At 37.8% G+C, this 17,421-nt stretch overlaps 1 long non-coding RNA gene across 1 annotated transcript in view; it reads left to right on the plus strand.

The window, feature by feature from the left end:
• Nucleotides 1-8,826, plus strand: part of LOC309654450 — a 98,732-nt gene extending 89,906 nt beyond the window's left edge. The window contains exon 4 of the long non-coding RNA XR_014260257.1: nt 5,887-8,826. This is a non-coding gene — a long non-coding RNA (uncharacterized lncRNA). The remainder of the gene's footprint in view (nt 1-5,886) is intronic.
• Nucleotides 8,827-17,421: the final 8,595 nt, after the last annotated feature.

Below are 17,421 nucleotides of genomic sequence, written 5' to 3' on the forward strand. Positions count from 1 at the left end.
CTCTGGTTCTAACTAGCTGGGTGATCTTGGGCTAGTTATTTAATCCCACTATGCCTACATTTCTTTACCCTTACAAAGGGGGGATATATCACCTATCCTGCAGAGTTGTGAAGGTTCACTAAGATAATGAATGTACCCGGCTGAGCCCAGTGCCTGGCACAGGGTAAGCACACAATGAATTGTAGCTTTGAATTTATTAATGATGGAAGCTAATTTATACTTGTGCCACTAATCTCTCTCCCCTAGTAGACCTCACTAACTGATTATGCCATTCCTTCTTTTAAAAAATGGCCTCACAACCTTCATATAACACCACCCTCTCCTAGACAGTCACTACCAATCAATCATTTGGAGCTGGCGTGCAAACTGAAACCTATTAGCCCTTCCTGATTCAGGAAGCTCTTAAAAAGGCTGTCAAGCAGGGCTATTAACATTGAGCTTGATGTCCAAAAGTAAATTGGTAGTTAATTTTGCCACTGGAAAAGTGGCAAATTCAGCAGGATACATCCATGGGCAAATTCACTAGCGTGGGAGAAGAGAGAGTCATGGGAGAACCCACTCTTGACAGATGAGGGTAGAGGGGAAGGCCCTGCCCCTCCCATTAGGCTTGGTTCCCTAGAGGTTATAGAAATCAGGGCTTTTGGAAGGCAGGGTGTGAGCAGTGCTCAGATTTACTCTCTGATATATTCCTTTCCATGAAGCAGCTCCGTTGGAAATTGGGAGTTCACCAGGAAAAAATCATCCCTCATGATTGGCTCCCTTTGAATTCTTATTAAATATTCCAAACACCTCCTAACAATTTCTGGATTCCAATCAGTATCAACAGAGGACTATAATTTTTACTAACTTATTTTTAAGTGATAGAGAGTCTAGCAGATTATTAGTGGGTGTGTGTGTGTGTGTGTATGCATGTGTGTACCATTTTATAAGTGACAATGAGGTTATTGAGGAGCTTTTCCAAGAGCTAAGGAGCCTGCCGGCTTGGATGGATAGCAGTGACACTTTCAGAAAAGAAAATGAAGCTAGAAAGATGAAATATAGAAATAAAAACAGAGAGTAACGCTTGTGTTTAATTTACTTCCATAAATCTGGCTCTACCAAAAGTAGCAAATTGGGAGATGCCAGCTTTCTAGCATCCCCGGGTCCCCTTTCTTGCTCATTTTTCTTCATTCTCTAAAGGACCCAGCGCCCCAACTTTCTCCATTAGTTTCATCATCAAAATCTTTCTGCAGGAAATTAGTTGTAGAAAAGCTAGTTCATACCAGAGTAGAAATGACTAGTGGCTTAATATTTCCTCTTATAGGCAATACACAGATTTTACGACTTAAAGACACGGGCTAAATTGTGTTCACCCAAAATTCATTATGTTGAAGTCCTAACCCCTGGTAACTGAGAATGTGACTGTATTTGGAGATAGGGTCTCTAAAGAAGTAACTAAAGTTATATGACATCATTGAGGTGGGCCTTAACCAATATGACTGATGTCCTTATAAGAAGAGGAGATTAGCACACAGACAGGTACTGAGGGAAGACGATGTGAAGGCACAGGGAGAAGACATCTATCTACCAGCCAAGGAGAGAGGCCTTAGAAGAAACCAGCCCTGTTGACACTTTGATCTTTGACTTCTAGCCTCCAGAACTGTGAGGAAATAAATTTCTGTTGTTTAAGCCACCCAGTCTGTAGTATTTTGTTATGGCAGCCCAAGCAGACTAATACAAATAGCTTAGGAGTTGGTCAGACTTGTGTTAGAATCGCAACTTTTCCGTTTAGGAACTGTGAAATCTCAGTCAGTGAACTATCTGAGCTTCGGTTTTCTCAGCCATAAATGGAGATGATAATGCCTGTCTCATGAGGTGTGTGTGAGGATTTTTTTTTTTAGTTTCTATTGGAGTATAGTTGATTTACAATGTTGTATTAGTTTCAGGTGTATAGCAAAGTGATACATATACATATATATCCACTCTTTTTTAGATTCTTTTCCCATATAGGCCATTACAGAGTATTGAGTAGAGTTCCCTGTACTATACAGTAGGTTCTTATTAGTTATCTATTTTATATATAGTAGTGTGTATATGTCAATCCCAACCTCCCAATTTATCCCTCCTCCCCCTTTCCCCCCTGGTAACCGTAAGTTTGTTTTCTACATCTGTGACTCTATTTCTGTTGTGTAAATAAGTTCATTTTTACCATTTTTTTAGATTCCGCATATAAGCGATATCATATGATATTTGTCTTTCTCTGTCTGACTTACTTCACTCAGTATGACAATCTCTAGGTCCATCCATGTTGCTGCAAATGGCATTATTTCGTTCTTTTTTATGGCTGAGTAATATTCCATTGTATATATGTACCACATCTTCTTTATCCATTCCTCTGTTGATGGACATTTTGGTGTGAGGATTAAATGAGACAATATACATTATTGGTTAGCACAGTGTCTGCGTGGTACCTGGCACTTAACACTTCATAAAGTGCTATTATTACTATTATTACAGTAGAATTTTAACTGGATACAAAGTACTGATGAAATCAGTACTTCTGTACATCACTTGTCTTTACACCACAGATACTCAAAAGATATCTGTTACTGGATCACACTGCAATGTGTGGCTTCTCACTCCTAAGGGGCCCTTAATTCCCATACAGTTGGCATCAGAAGCTACAGATGTGGTCTTGGTCTCCAAAATGTAGACAAGAATTATGGGAAAATACAAGAAAAATCCGTACTGCAGTAAAAGAGGCAGATAAGAGTCTACCAACAAATGAAATAAAATTTAAACTTAAAGAACAGTGAGTAATTATGATAAAACCACTAGTTTATTAAACCATTTATACTAATAAGTAAGTAGCTTATTTCTAATTAACTTTCTGAGGAAGCCTCTTAAGTGTTGGTTCTCAGGTAAATGTCTTGACTTGGAGGACAGTCATCTAATAACTGTCGTTTCAGGTCAGGCACATTAAATTTCAAATAAACATTCTGTATTTTAACACTTAAGTTATTTTTAGTATAAATGGTTCCTCTAGCAATCAAAACTCCCCACATGGGAAAGGAAGACAACACTAAAACTTATACCATTCTCCTGCCCCACAGTTTTACAAAAAAGGTTATGAAACAGATCACTGAAAACTGTTTTCCCTCAAGGCAATCTACACAATCAGTATAATATGTCCGGTTGCCTTGCATCCCTCCAGGAAGCAGGAACAGAGCCACTTTGGACCTCTGGGTTCTGCGATTTTTAGAGGTGAGCACATTAGTATCCACTGCATATTTTGAGGCTTTTCCTGTGCTTTTATCTATAAATGGAAATAAAGCTGAGGTTGAAACAGCCAGGTACATAATGCCAAAATATAAAACCAGATGTAGCCTTCTTCTGAGTCTTACTCCCAGTGTGCACAGTCTACCCCTGGCCATTCCTCCTCAGCAGCAGAAAGCTGCTCTGTCCTCTCTTTGTCTCTGTATCCCAACTCTGGCATGAGATGTCTCCATTCATTAATCTGGAGTCCATAATGTTACCCATCCTGCAGCTCTGTGTTCTATTCTGTCCTCCTCGCTCCTCTTGCCAGGCCCACTCATTTGTTCTTTGGTACCCAAAGCCCACTACACCTCCCCTTCTGACTTAGCTATCTATCTCTTATCTATTTCCCTGTGCGATACAGCTGATCGCATTGTGCAACAGACACAAGAAATCCTGAGTAGAGAGGCTGAGTACCAGGTCCCATTCTTATATCAGGCCTCTGGAGCCTGGCTATTAAGAGTGTATCATTAGCCTGATAATTTAGCATCTCCCCAAATCCAAAATTCACCCAAAACGAATATACATTAAAATCTTTGGAGAAGTAGCCTAACAAAAGAAAAATAGAGAAAGGTTTGATTTTCTAGACTTCTATTTTCTCTTCAAGAAGAATGTAAGCAAGTTAACCTCCTTTGAACTGAAGTGAAATTCTCTGTTGTAAATGGTTCTTTACATGAGCCTTGCAGAAAACCATTTCTCAACATCTCCATCAGAACAGAAATGACCACAATGACACACTCCCTCAGCTCCTGTTAGCCTGACAGCTCCCCATTGTCTAGCAGAAGAGAGAAGAAAAACTGACTTGTGGTTATTATAAATGCTATAACTGAAACTTTATTGCATATAAATTTTCGCTCACTAAATTGCTGAACCCAGTAAAGATGTATTTGTTTTCTGCTTTTCTTAAGTAATGATGAATCAATAGGTCTATTTAGCTCAGCTTCTCTACATTTAAATCCCCTAGTGAAACATGAGGGTGGAAGACAGGACCACACTTGATTTCCTTTGTATTACATTCTTCTATCTCCAAAAAGCTTCTCTGACTGTTCAGGTGACCTCAGTCCCTAGGCTGGCTTAGCTATTCACGGGTAAACTTGGTTTGCAAGTGCACACCCATAGTCTTTGATCCACTGATTCCCCACATCACTAATTTTGTGTCTGACTTGACTATGCTGTCTCTCCTTTCATCACATTGTAATTTGTCAGTCAATTTTATCAACCAGTCAGTGTGATTTTTATTTTTTTAATTATTTTAGGCTATACTAATGAAAAGAGACAAAAGCCATTAATGGTTTAATCCTCTGAATTTTTTTTAGTGGTTCACAGAGGAATTTGGATTGATACAACTGTATGTGACAGCTTCCACAAATGTCCTGCAATGCCTTTTGCAGGACCTGATAAAATCTTCATATGCTCTCACAAGCAGATCTATTATCTTGTACATGCAAAAGAACCCACTAGAGAATATAATTATGACTAGCTCGATCATAGAATTCCCTTAGAATAATAATTAAAGGAATAAAATGAAATTAAAAGCAGCAAATATAATGTAATGCTCCCCATAAGCATTTAGTAGATACTCATTAACAGACAATGAGACAAAGAAGATACCAAAATGTGACTCGGGTCTGCACCTTCACAGAGTGCAGTCACTGACACACCATAGACACTAACGATGCCAGGCTTAATCATCTCCTGCAGCAGGTGATGGAGGCTTGAACTGGGGAAGTGTCATTTAAAAGGGAATATTTTTTTTGTCTTTAGCAGTGGTAACATCGATGGAACAGATTCTTTTTTGTTGTTGTTTTTACTGAAAATCTCCAAACTAAGCAAATACTCACCTTTGTTTGGTGGAAAACTGCCTTGTCAGCATTAACTAGAATGCACATACTTCCAAATGAGATGTTCGGTGTTCAGTTTAATAATGTATTGGGTCTATCTCTGCCCTTAGTAGCAGGAGAAGAAATTTTTTCCCTATTTACTCCTAAAGGGAATGGATGTTTCCCTGTCATTCTCCGGGGACAGGAAAGGACAGCTCACTGCCAGTCATCTTTGAATAGGAATGGAGGTGGGTCTTGCAATGAGGGTGGGAAAGGACTTTCTCTAGAGCCAGAGGTTGGACTGGCAATCTAAGGTATGGTGGTGGTTGGAGATTTTAATTTTTAAGGTTGAGCTAACCTACTACTACTCAGAGGCCTATCCATCCATGGGCCTAACAGTAGCCACTTTTGTGGGTGTATCTAAGCTATTCTCAAAGGTCGATTGACCTACACAGGCAAAGTCTCACCTCACTATTTCTTCTCCTTTGTCACTTGCAAATCTTATCCTGAGTCTAAAAACAGAATGAAGTTTCTTATTTGCCATTGTAACCCCTAGCATCTAGCATAGTTCTTGGCCCACATTTTATTGGATTGATTTTGTAAAATTCAATGAAATTATCAGTACAGGAGTTTTATCTATATTGAATAAAAGGAGCTAGTCCTTGAAGTGACTTATTTCTAACTTGAGTTGTATTTATGGACAAAGTCTAGATCAACTGGCCTGCTTTCATTTTTGTAAAACTAAATTCATTGGTCATGTCTTTGAAAACAGGTGAACCCACTGGCGCTCCCAGACAGACACAGAGGAGAGAATCACGGATTCACCCTACTGTCGCTCTGTGCCTTGTCTCCATTTCTCTCAGCACAGGCTGTGGCTGAGCCAGCAAAAAGCATCACAGCCAATACTGGTTTCTTTTTCTAATCCATGTAAAGAGCACATTTTCATGTGGCTCTTGGGCCTACAGATATTAGACCACATATTTTTAAAAACCAGATGTACAGTCATAAAAATAAAAAAGTAATTAATTAATGAAAGATACAGTTAGTGCATCTTGATCTGAAGATGGAAAGAAAGTCATGTGTTTAGAAACCTGGTACATGAAAGATACTGTGTTAGAGGATTTCCCTAACATTTTCTTATTTAATTTCTCAATACAACTCCTTGAGTTAGGTATTATGTTTCCCACTATATTAATAAGGAAATTGAGGTTCAAAAGGAGCATTAATTTATCCAACAAATATTTACAAAGCGCTCATTATATCTCAGGCACTGTTCTCGATGCTGGGATATATAGCAATGAGGAAAACAATGTCCTCATGGAATTTATGCCCATGTTCTTGTGGCTAATCAGTGGGTTTACATCCAGATCTGTCTGATCCCAATATTCATGCTTTTTTTCACTTCACATGGCAGCTGGAATGGAGGAACTCAAAGAGACAATTACAATATTTGTGTAACCTGAATAAATTCTATGTGACCCTGCCTTGGCTCTACAATAAAAGAGCTAGAGTACCCAAAAAAGTAAAAGTACTTCAATTCTTGGTTCTAAGTTATTTATTCTTCTTTTTATGACTATTATTTTTTTAATTTATTTATTTATTTTTGGCTGCTTTGGGTCTTCGTTGCTGCACGCAGGCTTTTCTCTAGTTGTGGCGAGCAGGCTTCTCATTGCGGTGGCTTCTCTTATTGTGGAACACAGGCTCTAGGCACACGGGCTTCAGTAGTTGTGGCACGTGGGCTCAGTAGTGTGGCTCAGGGCCTCTGGAGCACAAGCTCAGTAGTTGTGGCACACGGGCTTAGTTGCTCCGTGGCATGTGGGATTTTCCCGGACCAGGGCTCGAACCCATGTCCCCTGCATTGGCAGGCAGATTCTTTATCACTGTGCCACCAGGGAAGTCCCTAAGTTATTTATTCTTTTAAACGATTAACATATGTTATTTTTTTTACTTAAAATATATTGTTAAATTCCCTTTTTCCTGTCTAGACTCTGGAGAGTATCAGATTTTTGTTAGTTAACAAGGAATTATTCTGACTCTTTCAGAGGATGCTAAGGCTCATGGACATGTTTCTGCCCTTTTGGAAAAAGTCCAGCTCCTTCTTCCATCCATATGTTCTTGTGTCCTATACACTAAAATAATAACTCTGGGTTGATTCCCTTTACTACAAATTTTGTTTTCAAAAGACCCCAAACTCCGACTTCTCTGCTTACTATGTTCCCTACTAAATGCTCTTCCCAACCCTAACTGTTTCTTCTGAAATCCAACCCATGAAGGCTTCATAACCTCACCCACACATGCTCCCTCCTCTGACCCCCATGACACTATGGAACATGTTTATGGCACTCACAGTCTTATACTGTGATCTTGAGGGATTTTGTCTTATTCTCTAATAAACATTCACTCTGAGAGGGCAGAGATGTCTTCCTTTGGTCTCTCATAATCAACAAATGAGCAATAAATATTTTTAATTGATTGTGTTATTTTTAAAAATTAAGCCCATAATTATCTCTACTCAGATTTTTTTTAACTGTCATTTTAGAGAACCATCTATTTTCAAAACCACAAATAAACATGCCACTCAAATAAAAGCCCATGTTACAGTTATTGCATCTGGAAGAATGTAAAAGAGGATTTTCATTCAACCCATAAATAATTATTTGTCCTCTACACTGCACAAATAATAATTCCAAGATAATTGGAGGTTGCAGTGAAGAACCATATGTACATCCAAATTTGTGAAGTGTTATGAAATAATTTAATAGCCAATCAGTTAAGAGGTGATTGCAAGCAATTCAAAGAGATTTGAGTTATGGAGTTGGAGCAAGAAAAATGATCTTGCTCATTCAGGCTCTCATCAGAAGTAGATCAGTAAAATTGGAAAATCTGGGGCTCAAAAACCAGCAATAAATGAAACTATCCTAAGATCTACATAAAGGCCTTCTAATACAGTATCCATTGGTGGCATCAAGGAAGAGAAATATGGAGCAATAAATATTAACCACTTCATAAAAAGTGGCACCTCATTTTCTATGTTACTACCCTACAAATATCATTGAAGCTGAGAAAACATTGCATAATAGAACGCTACTATTAGAAATTATGACAACAAAATATTCTCTTACAAGTTGGTTTGGCTACTCCTATGTAAGAACTGAATTATAGCCCAATGCCATCTGCATGACCCTGGGCACGCCACTTAACCTTTAAGAATCTCTGTGTCTGTAAAGATAAAGTCACTTACCAGGATTATGAGAACCAAATGACATCTAATACATGAAAATGTTAGTGAAAAATGGGGTACCATACCAAAGGTATTATTTCTTCTCTGCTTAAATATTAAATCAATATGTTTACTACATTAAACTTGTATTTTATTTTAAGGCATAAATAGATATTTTCTGCTTGATATTTGAGTAAAAATTCATACTAAAGGACAGAAATTAATAATGAAATGTCTAGTAGTACTACAGCCATATTTTAGCAATTTTCCTCTCTCAAATGAGTTTGAGTTCTATTTTATCCTATTTAGATGTTATCATGTAGCAAGTGGTTCTGACTTTTCACTTACTGCAAGAACTTGTACAGGATGCTTTAAGTATTACGTGTTCCCCAGAGCCTATTCTCGTTCTCATTCAGCCTGGGGAGAAAATGATATGAAACATTTTTTCCTTGAAAACTATAGGACACATGCTCTTCCTCCTCCTCCTTCTCCTCCTCCTCCTCCTTCCCCCCTCCTCCTCCCCCTGCTCCTCCTCCTCCTTCTCCTCCTCCTCTACTCCTTCTTTATCCCCTTCTCTTTTGCCTCCTCCTTCTTCCCAGAAATATAATGTGGATATGAACACCAGAGTTCCATAGAGCTTCAAAGGACCCAAGGAACCATCCAGGCATTCTTAAGACTTGGAAATTTGGGACCCACATGGTACAGGACATGCACAAGATCATACAGCTCAAACAACCCTGAGAAATCTAATTTTAGAACTGTAATCTGTGCTTTCCTCTTCAAGGAGCAGCCAAGTTGAAAGAATCAGTCCATTCGAGTCTTCATATTCAAGTCCAAGATCTATACAAATTTCCTTAACTTGTTCTTTCCCTCACCAACATTAAGCAGTATGTAAACAATAATTTTATCCTTGTTTTTCTGATAGCTCAATGTAGGGGAAAGAGAATTGGACCAGACGTAAGAAGTCCTGGCTTAATGTCCTGGCTCTGCTCCTTAATTTGTAACCTTGGATAAGTCACTAGATTTCTTTAAGTCCCTGTTTTTGTACTTGTAAACAAAGATGCTTGTCTTAATTACCTTACAGAGTTTTAACAAATTAGAAGGTGAATGTGAATACCTTTTATTCTATTAATATATCTATTAATGTGAATATCTTCTATTAAATTATACAGTTCTGAGTGAACACAGGCACTTTTATTATTTATTCTTTGATCTCCTGGAAGGTTTTTGAAGATTAAAAGAGAAAATTTTATGGGGCAGAAATATAAACCACTTAAATTCTCTTTGTAAAATGTAGGATAAGAATGATGTCAGATTCTTGAGTTGAGTGTCCCATGAGGAGCTTCAGTGCACGTCCCAAGCTGAGGTGTCGGCTCAGCCGTTTCACGAGGAACTCTGGTCTGAAGGGCCGGGGGCAAGGCCTCTGCATGGGGCCCGTTATGAGCAAGTGAAACAGACTAAGCACAAAGGGAAAAAAGGTGGATGGGCTAGGCCTGAAGTGAGATTGCCAGATTTATGTCCTTTCCAAATGAAATGTGGACCCTCTAGCAGCAGGAGGTGTGAAGAGAGAGGACCTTCAAGATGGTGGAAAAGTAAGACGTGGAGATCACCTTCCTCCCCAAAAATACATCAAAACTACATCTACATGTGGAACAACTCCTACGGAACCCCTACTGAATGCTGGCAGAAGACTGCAGACTTCCCAAAAGCCGTGTGGCTGACAGGGTCTTGGTGCTCTGGCCGGCTGTCAGGCCTGAGCCTCTGAGCTGGGAGAGCTGAGTTCAGGACATTGGACCACCAGAGACCTCCTGGCCCCATGTAATATCAATCGGCGAGGGATCTCCCAGAGATCCCCTGTGTCTTGGCTGAGCATGCTCCTTGGCTAGAAAAATCCCTCAAAAACTCACAGCTTTTTGCACTAAGTGGCCTTTAGCATGAAGAGGTGCATGCTAAAGAAAAGTGGACAGAGCACCAACAGCATCTACGACAATGCAGATCTCAATATATCTAAGTGATTAAAATGTGACTAACTGAATAGTTTGATTTTGGTCTTTTGATTGGAAGGAAAGAGAGCACACTTCAGCTAACCAAGAAAAGTTAAATTTATTGTAAAGATACCAGTAAGTTTGTGGCATACCAGTACAGAAACCGAAGTAATGCCAGGTCTAATGGGAACTATAACAAATAAACAGGTAAGACGCAACATAGCTACTTTGTCTCTTTTAAGGGCTATACTCATGACTTGTCTCTGCCTGTCTCTTCCATTTCTCTCTCTTTACTACTATATTAGTCAGGTTAGGCTGTGCTTTGTTACAGTAACAACCCTCACATCTCTGGCTTAACACACATAAGCAAATTTTCCTCAGTTGTTCTTCAGGCAGTGAATCACCAATTCTGATAGCTGCTTTCTATGTGCAGATTCAGGGATCCAAACAGCTTTGATCTATGGTTCAACAAAATCTCAACACATTTTCCATAACTTTGTGCAGGAGCTTTTTATTAACTCAGTCTGGAAGTGACACACATTTCTGCACACATTTGTATGGCCAGACCTGGTCACAAAGTCTTGCCTAACAACAAAAGTTTGCATAGTCTCCCATACATACGCCCAGAAGGGAAAAGATATTGCTAAGCACTGATAACATCTGCCGCGCCAGACATGTTCCTTGAAACTTTAGCTTACATATAACCATACTGGCTAATTTGGCCTCTAGTACACTTCATGACCTTTATGTTTTGCACCTCCAATTAACATACTAGTCTTTCAGTTTCCCAAATTCAAAATTCTAAGAGAAGAATTCCTATATTCCTATATCCTATATTCTCCTATATTGGTCTTCCAGCATTACCAAAAGTAATAACAACTAAATTTAAAAGAAATTGTGTATGACTCCTGACTTTGAGACTTAAACAGAGAAGAGCTTGGGGCAATGTTCACTGAACACCTACAGCAAAAGAATTCTGCTGACAAGTTAATTTTTCTAGCAAATTATCTGCTTCTTAAAGGCAGGGAAAAAATATTTGAAAACTTGTAGAAAGTAGAGAAATTCACCAGGAAGACAGCTCCAGAGAACACTATAAGAAGCAATGGCATTGGAACTGTACTGGGAAGCTTAAGTAGAAACTAGCTCTGGTTTCCTATTAGGATAGAATAAATGATATATAGTCAGATTAACACTGTAACAGCATATGTAAAGTAGAATTCCAAAATTTAAGATCAGAAACATGAGATGCTTTTTAATTCTGACATGTAACAATGAAGATTAGATAGGAGAAAGGGAATTACAAGTAACAGTAGTCACACTCCTTCAGAAATTATTTCAAAATTCTTGTAAGAATTATTTTTTAGATATTTTTCAAGTTATAACACACTTGTAACACGTTTGTTACAAAAAGTGAAATAACCTAGAACAAAGTGTATAAAGGCTAAGCCAACATTTTTCTTTGCTTTTCGAACTTTTTAACTTTATTGATGTTTGTTTTTAACTTTAATAGATGTTTCCACACAGCTTACTTAGAATCTTTATTTACAATTAATTGACCATAGATATATGAGTCTATTTCTAAACTCTATTCTGCTTCATTGATATATATTTCTATCCTTAAGCCACTAACACAACAGGTTAATTACTGTAGCTTTTTAGTAAGTCTTAAAATCAGTTAGTATAAATCTTTCAAGTTGGATCTTTTTCAAAATACTTTTGGCTGTTCAAGCTTCTTTGCATCTTCAAGTAGACTTTAGAATCACCTGGTCAATTGCTTACCCTCAGAAAAAGCCTTCTGAAAATTTTCATTGGAATTGCATTGAATCTATAAATCACTTTGGGGGAAATTGCCATCTAAACAATATTGAGTCTTACCAATCTATGAACACGGCATATCTCACCATTTATTAAAGTTGCTTTAATTTCTCTCTGAAACGTTTTGTAGTTGTCAGTGTATAGATCTTATACATATTTTATTAATTCAAATTCATGGTTTTTGATGCTGTTATAAATGGTACAGTTTTAATATCAGTTGCTGATTGTGCATTGCTAATGTATTTTTGTATATTCAATGCTTCCTCTTCATTCCGGCTAAAGAGAATATGAATGATTCCTGGTCCTATGTGTGCTCTGAGAATTGTTTATATTACAAATCCAATAATTGCTCTTTCCTCAGAAGTTGTTATTGCCCATTCTGGTGGAGAGTCACCCTATATATGCACACATTGTGTTCAAGCACTCAAGCAAATCCCCATGCAGATTCCTTGAAACTGTCTAATTCTTTCCTCTCTCCAATTCTAGCTTCCTTCACCTCCCCAAAATTGAATCTCTTTCTCCTCAACTCAGGGAGATTGGTGGGCTTTGTTTGGATTCCTCCTCTGTATCACAGTCTGGAAATTACCATTTGGTCGAAAGCCTGGTTGAAGGTAGGGCTCACCTCTTTGTCTGCCTTCTCTCAGGAATTATAACCCTACACTGTCTGTTATCCAGTGTCTGACAATAGTTGATTCCTATAGTTAATCCTGCTTTTTAGTCATTTATGGAAGGAGGATTATTCCCATATGGCCAAAAGAGGGAATTTTGCCCCTTTAATTTTTCATGTAATAATTTGTGTTGCTAGTTTACCTGACACTCAACTGTACTAAGATTCCTGGGGAAATCCTAAGATCCTAATCTTTTGCTACAGTGTTGAAATCTGTTTGCTAATATCCTACTTAGCGTCTTTACATCTATTACTTAGGTGGTTTAGGTCTATAGTTTTTGATTTATTGCATTCTCCGTTAAGTATATTATTATTATTATATTGTGTTATTAAACTTATGATGGCTTTATAAAGTGGACTAGGGAACATTCTATATTTTTCTTTAATCTAGGTTATTTCAATAACATTAAAATTACTTGCTCTTAAAAAGTTAACTAGAGCTCATCTGTACAACCATGCTATCCTTTTTAATGATAAATCAAAACTTAACCTTTCAAATCTCTTTAATGGAGGTTGGTCTATTTAAGCTTTCTACTTTGAAGGATTAATTCAGTTAATATATTATTTTGCCAGGAAAATATCCATTTCTTTAAGTTTTAAAATTTGTTGTCATTGAGTGTCACATAGTACTGCCCCCAGGTTTGTTAATTGTGAGTTATATTGTACTTTCCATTATATTAATAGTTATATTTCCTTTCCCAGGCCTCATAATGCATGCATATATTTACTCTTAAGTGAAAAAGAAAAGATAATAAGTAATCCCTCCAACAAAAATATTCTATTTCTCACCTATCCTTTCACATTTTTTCTCTCTCCCCAATTCTGAGGTCCTCAGAATACTTTTACTTTCTCATCAGCTCCTTACGCATCTTGTGGACTCTAAGATTCATTTGTTATTTAGTTTAAAATCCTTCTCAAGTATTTTTCTTAGATGGAATATGTGAGCGCTGTATTCTCTAAATTCTTGCAAAATCTTTTTTTAACCTGACAATCAAGTGATCTCTTGGCTGGCTATAAAATACTTAGACGTCTTCTTTTACTTCTAGTAGGCTGTAGACTTTATTTCACATTCTTCATGCCTTCAGGGCTGCAAAATAGAAATCCAATGCCAATCTGATTCTTTTCTTTTTATAATTAAGTTGTTTCTGTCTGAGAGCTTGTAGATGTTCTTTTTTCCTTGGAGTTCAAGAATTGTATCTGTATGTGCTTGGGTCTTTTTTTAAAATCAATGTCACATATAATTCTAAAATCCTTTCAGTCTGTAATCTTATATCTTTATTTGATTCAGGAAAATTATTTTTTTCAGTTGTGATCTTTCCTCCATCTGTGCCTTTTCCTCTTTCTAGGATTCCTATTATTCACAAGTTGGGTCTCCTGGATTTATTCTCCAGCTGTTTTACCTTAATATAAGATTCATTAGATTTCCATCTTCCCAGATTCTCCTGTCTACCCTTTCCAAAGTACTAGTCCCATATTACTTGTAGTTAGAAACAGAATTTGAATAAGGTCATGTTCCAGTAGTACTAAATGGGCAAAACACTCTTAATTTACTGTAATTATTGCATAATTAAAAAGAAAAAGAATATCAACAATAAATAAATATGTAAGTTATTAAAGGATGGCACAAACATTACAAGTTTAAAATTAAATATTAATGGATTAAGTTACCCCATCAAAAAAAAAGTTTCCTCAAAATTTCTTTTGAAATAGAACATCACCTCCCTTACTTTCAAATAATGCAATTTTTACAAACCACATTCAGCAATATCCTTAATCACAAAATAAATACAGAATATTTTTATCTATTTGTCAGAGAATCTTAAAGTGCCAGAGCCTTTAATCAGCTCCTTTCATTGATTTTTTTTCCCCCTGTAACTAAGGATTGATGGCTCTAGAAGAGAACGTGGGGGGAAGAGAGAGAATTCTTTCTCCTCTGAGTGTTCATTCTTTATAATCAGAGACAGTTATGTTAATAATCAAGCATTGTAGTCAAAAGTAAATAGGAAAGCACCTAAATTTTTCATTGGAAAACACTTTAAAAAAAATGGAAAAGCCACTAGTACATTTTAAATTTGCTCAACTTATTGCTAAAGAACATCATTTGGGTGAATAGTAAGTTTCAGAGGCACTTTACACAAATGAGAACATCTGCAGTCACCCCAGGAATGATAAAATTACAGGGCTATCAATCCTCGTGCTTCAGGGCATGGGCTGATCACCAGCTGGAAGAGAGAAGATAGTCCCTATAGTATTTCTATAGTATCAGCTACATTCAGATTTTTATTTCCTTTAAACACAACTCATTGGAGGGTTGTAAAGTACATTATGGCCAAATACTGCAACATGAGGGGAAAATATAAAATATTTTAGAGAAACAAATTCAAGAAAATGCTGAACTATCAGAGAAGGTAAGCAGAATAAGCATGGAAGTTAAAAAAGATCATTTGGGATATTTATCACACACAGAGCCTGACAGAGAGTAGAGCTCAGCAGTTGTTGAATGAATGAATGAATGAACAAAGAAAGAAAGAAGTCCCAGCCTCACCAATATTTGACCTTCAGAACTTTGCCTATCCTCAGTTTACTCATCTTTAAAATGGGGATAATTATACCCATCTCTTCTTGTTATTACAGAGATTGAACTAGGTATGCATGTAAGTAAATTAACTTACTTCCTGGAACAGTGTGAACACTAAACAAATGATAGTCATTTAAATCTCCTGGGTTTGATTTAGCTAATCCTGACCAAATAGATCTAACAAATCATCTCAATATATTTCATATTTCATAGATTTCATATATATCTGTCACAGACTGGGAAGTACAAGATCAAGGTGTTGGCAAATTTGGTAACTGGTGAAGATCCTCACAGTGGTGGTCTTCTCATGGTAACCTCACATGATGGAGGGGGCAAGGGAGATTTCTTGGGCTATTTTTATAAGAGCACTAATCCCATTCATGAAGGCTCTGCCAAGGGCCACACCTCCTGATACCATCACCTTGGGAGTTAGGATTTCAAGATAGGAATTTTGGGGCGACACTTTCAATCCATAGCAGATGTTATACTGTGATAAGCAAAGTTCAAACTCTTAAAAAGAGTAACAGCTGCACACCTTGAAATGTCCAAAGCACTGGCCCAAGGCTATTACAATCAGCCAAACGCATATAAAAGTCATTTGAAGGATTGTAAATTATGAGTGGTACTGATGCTCCTTTCTAACAATTTATTAATTATTAACTACTTGTTATTAGCAAATTCTCTTGGGACCTATAAATTAGATGTATCCTGCAAACAGATAATGTTCCAACCTCCAAGAAGTTCAATGTTTATAAACAGAGTACATATGCCTTTGGATGCTCTGGACTCAACTAGTTAAAAGCTAGGTTAAAAATAAATCACATAGAAATCAACTATACTCCAATAAATTCTTTTTAAAAAATCACATAGCATTTGTAATTACCATAACTTAAAAAACAATGAAAACTTTTTTCCCCAAACAATGATCACATTCTGTTTTTACTGCAATTGAAGGTGGGAAAGATAACCTAGTTTACGGACTATTTCTCCAAGGGCAGGGTTATAAAAAGTCCTTTTTTTTTTTTTTCCTGCACAGTAGTGTGATTTAAATGAGCTGCATATAATCAAGTTATCTCTTTTTTGGAAGGCGGAAAATTGGAAGATTTGTTAAAACTTGGAAAGAAATTTTGTCATTTACTTCATGAATCACTCAGCAAAACAGCCATGTGCAACTTCAAATAAGTTATTACCTCAGAATATCACTAAGTCAACCTAAATATGAGTTTTTTGTTTTTTGGATTTTCTTGTTCGCCATCATCAGATCAACAGTTCTGCAGGCAAGGGGCAGGACCAATTACCTCCAGCGATGTCTGGGGAGAGGGAGAAGAGTGTAGCTTAATATATGAGTACTAACACTAGAACTAGGCCCCCACCATCACCAGCACCTCTCGCACTTCACTGGAAGAAATAGAAAGAACCCATCCTTCTGGAAGCTGTGGTAGATGCTCGGGCCACATAACATTGAATAAAGCGATTTGGAGTCACACACTGAGACTCTACAGCGACACAGTGATTCATCTACAGAGCTAGTTTACTAAACTATGGGCACTCAGAAATAAGCAACCCGTTCCTGCCTCAACTGAACCAGAGGTTCTACTGGCCTTGTGAAAGCTCAGCCAGGTGCTGAGCGCCCCGGTGAGAGGACAGCTTTGGGGGGAGGGGGACTGAAGAGGGGACAGAAGCTCTTTTACATGAAGCGGGGATACAGAGACACGTTCCCACCACAGGGTAAGAAGCCTCTGGGCCGAGTCTGAATTGAAAGCGTGAAATGAAGGCGGCATAGATTTTAACGAATATACTGAGCCTTTACGTGGGTCGCATAATTTAAATCTCACAGCAACACTAGGAAATCGATATTGTCAATCCCCTTTTAGACACCAGGAACTGGGAGAAAAAGAAGCGAGAAGGCTCCTGCCAGGCCTGCGCCGTCAGACCCCCGGGATGCAGGAGCGCAGGGGCCGGCTTCCGCGGGTTCCTGAGCGGGAGAATGACCCGGCTGGGGTACAGAAACCTAGGCCTGGGTGAGGCGCCAGCAGCGGAAG

Source organism: Balaenoptera physalus, assembly GCF_965194825.1.
Source record: "Balaenoptera physalus genome assembly, chromosome: 2".
Taxonomy (NCBI): Eukaryota; Metazoa; Chordata; class Mammalia; order Artiodactyla; family Balaenopteridae; genus Balaenoptera; species Balaenoptera physalus.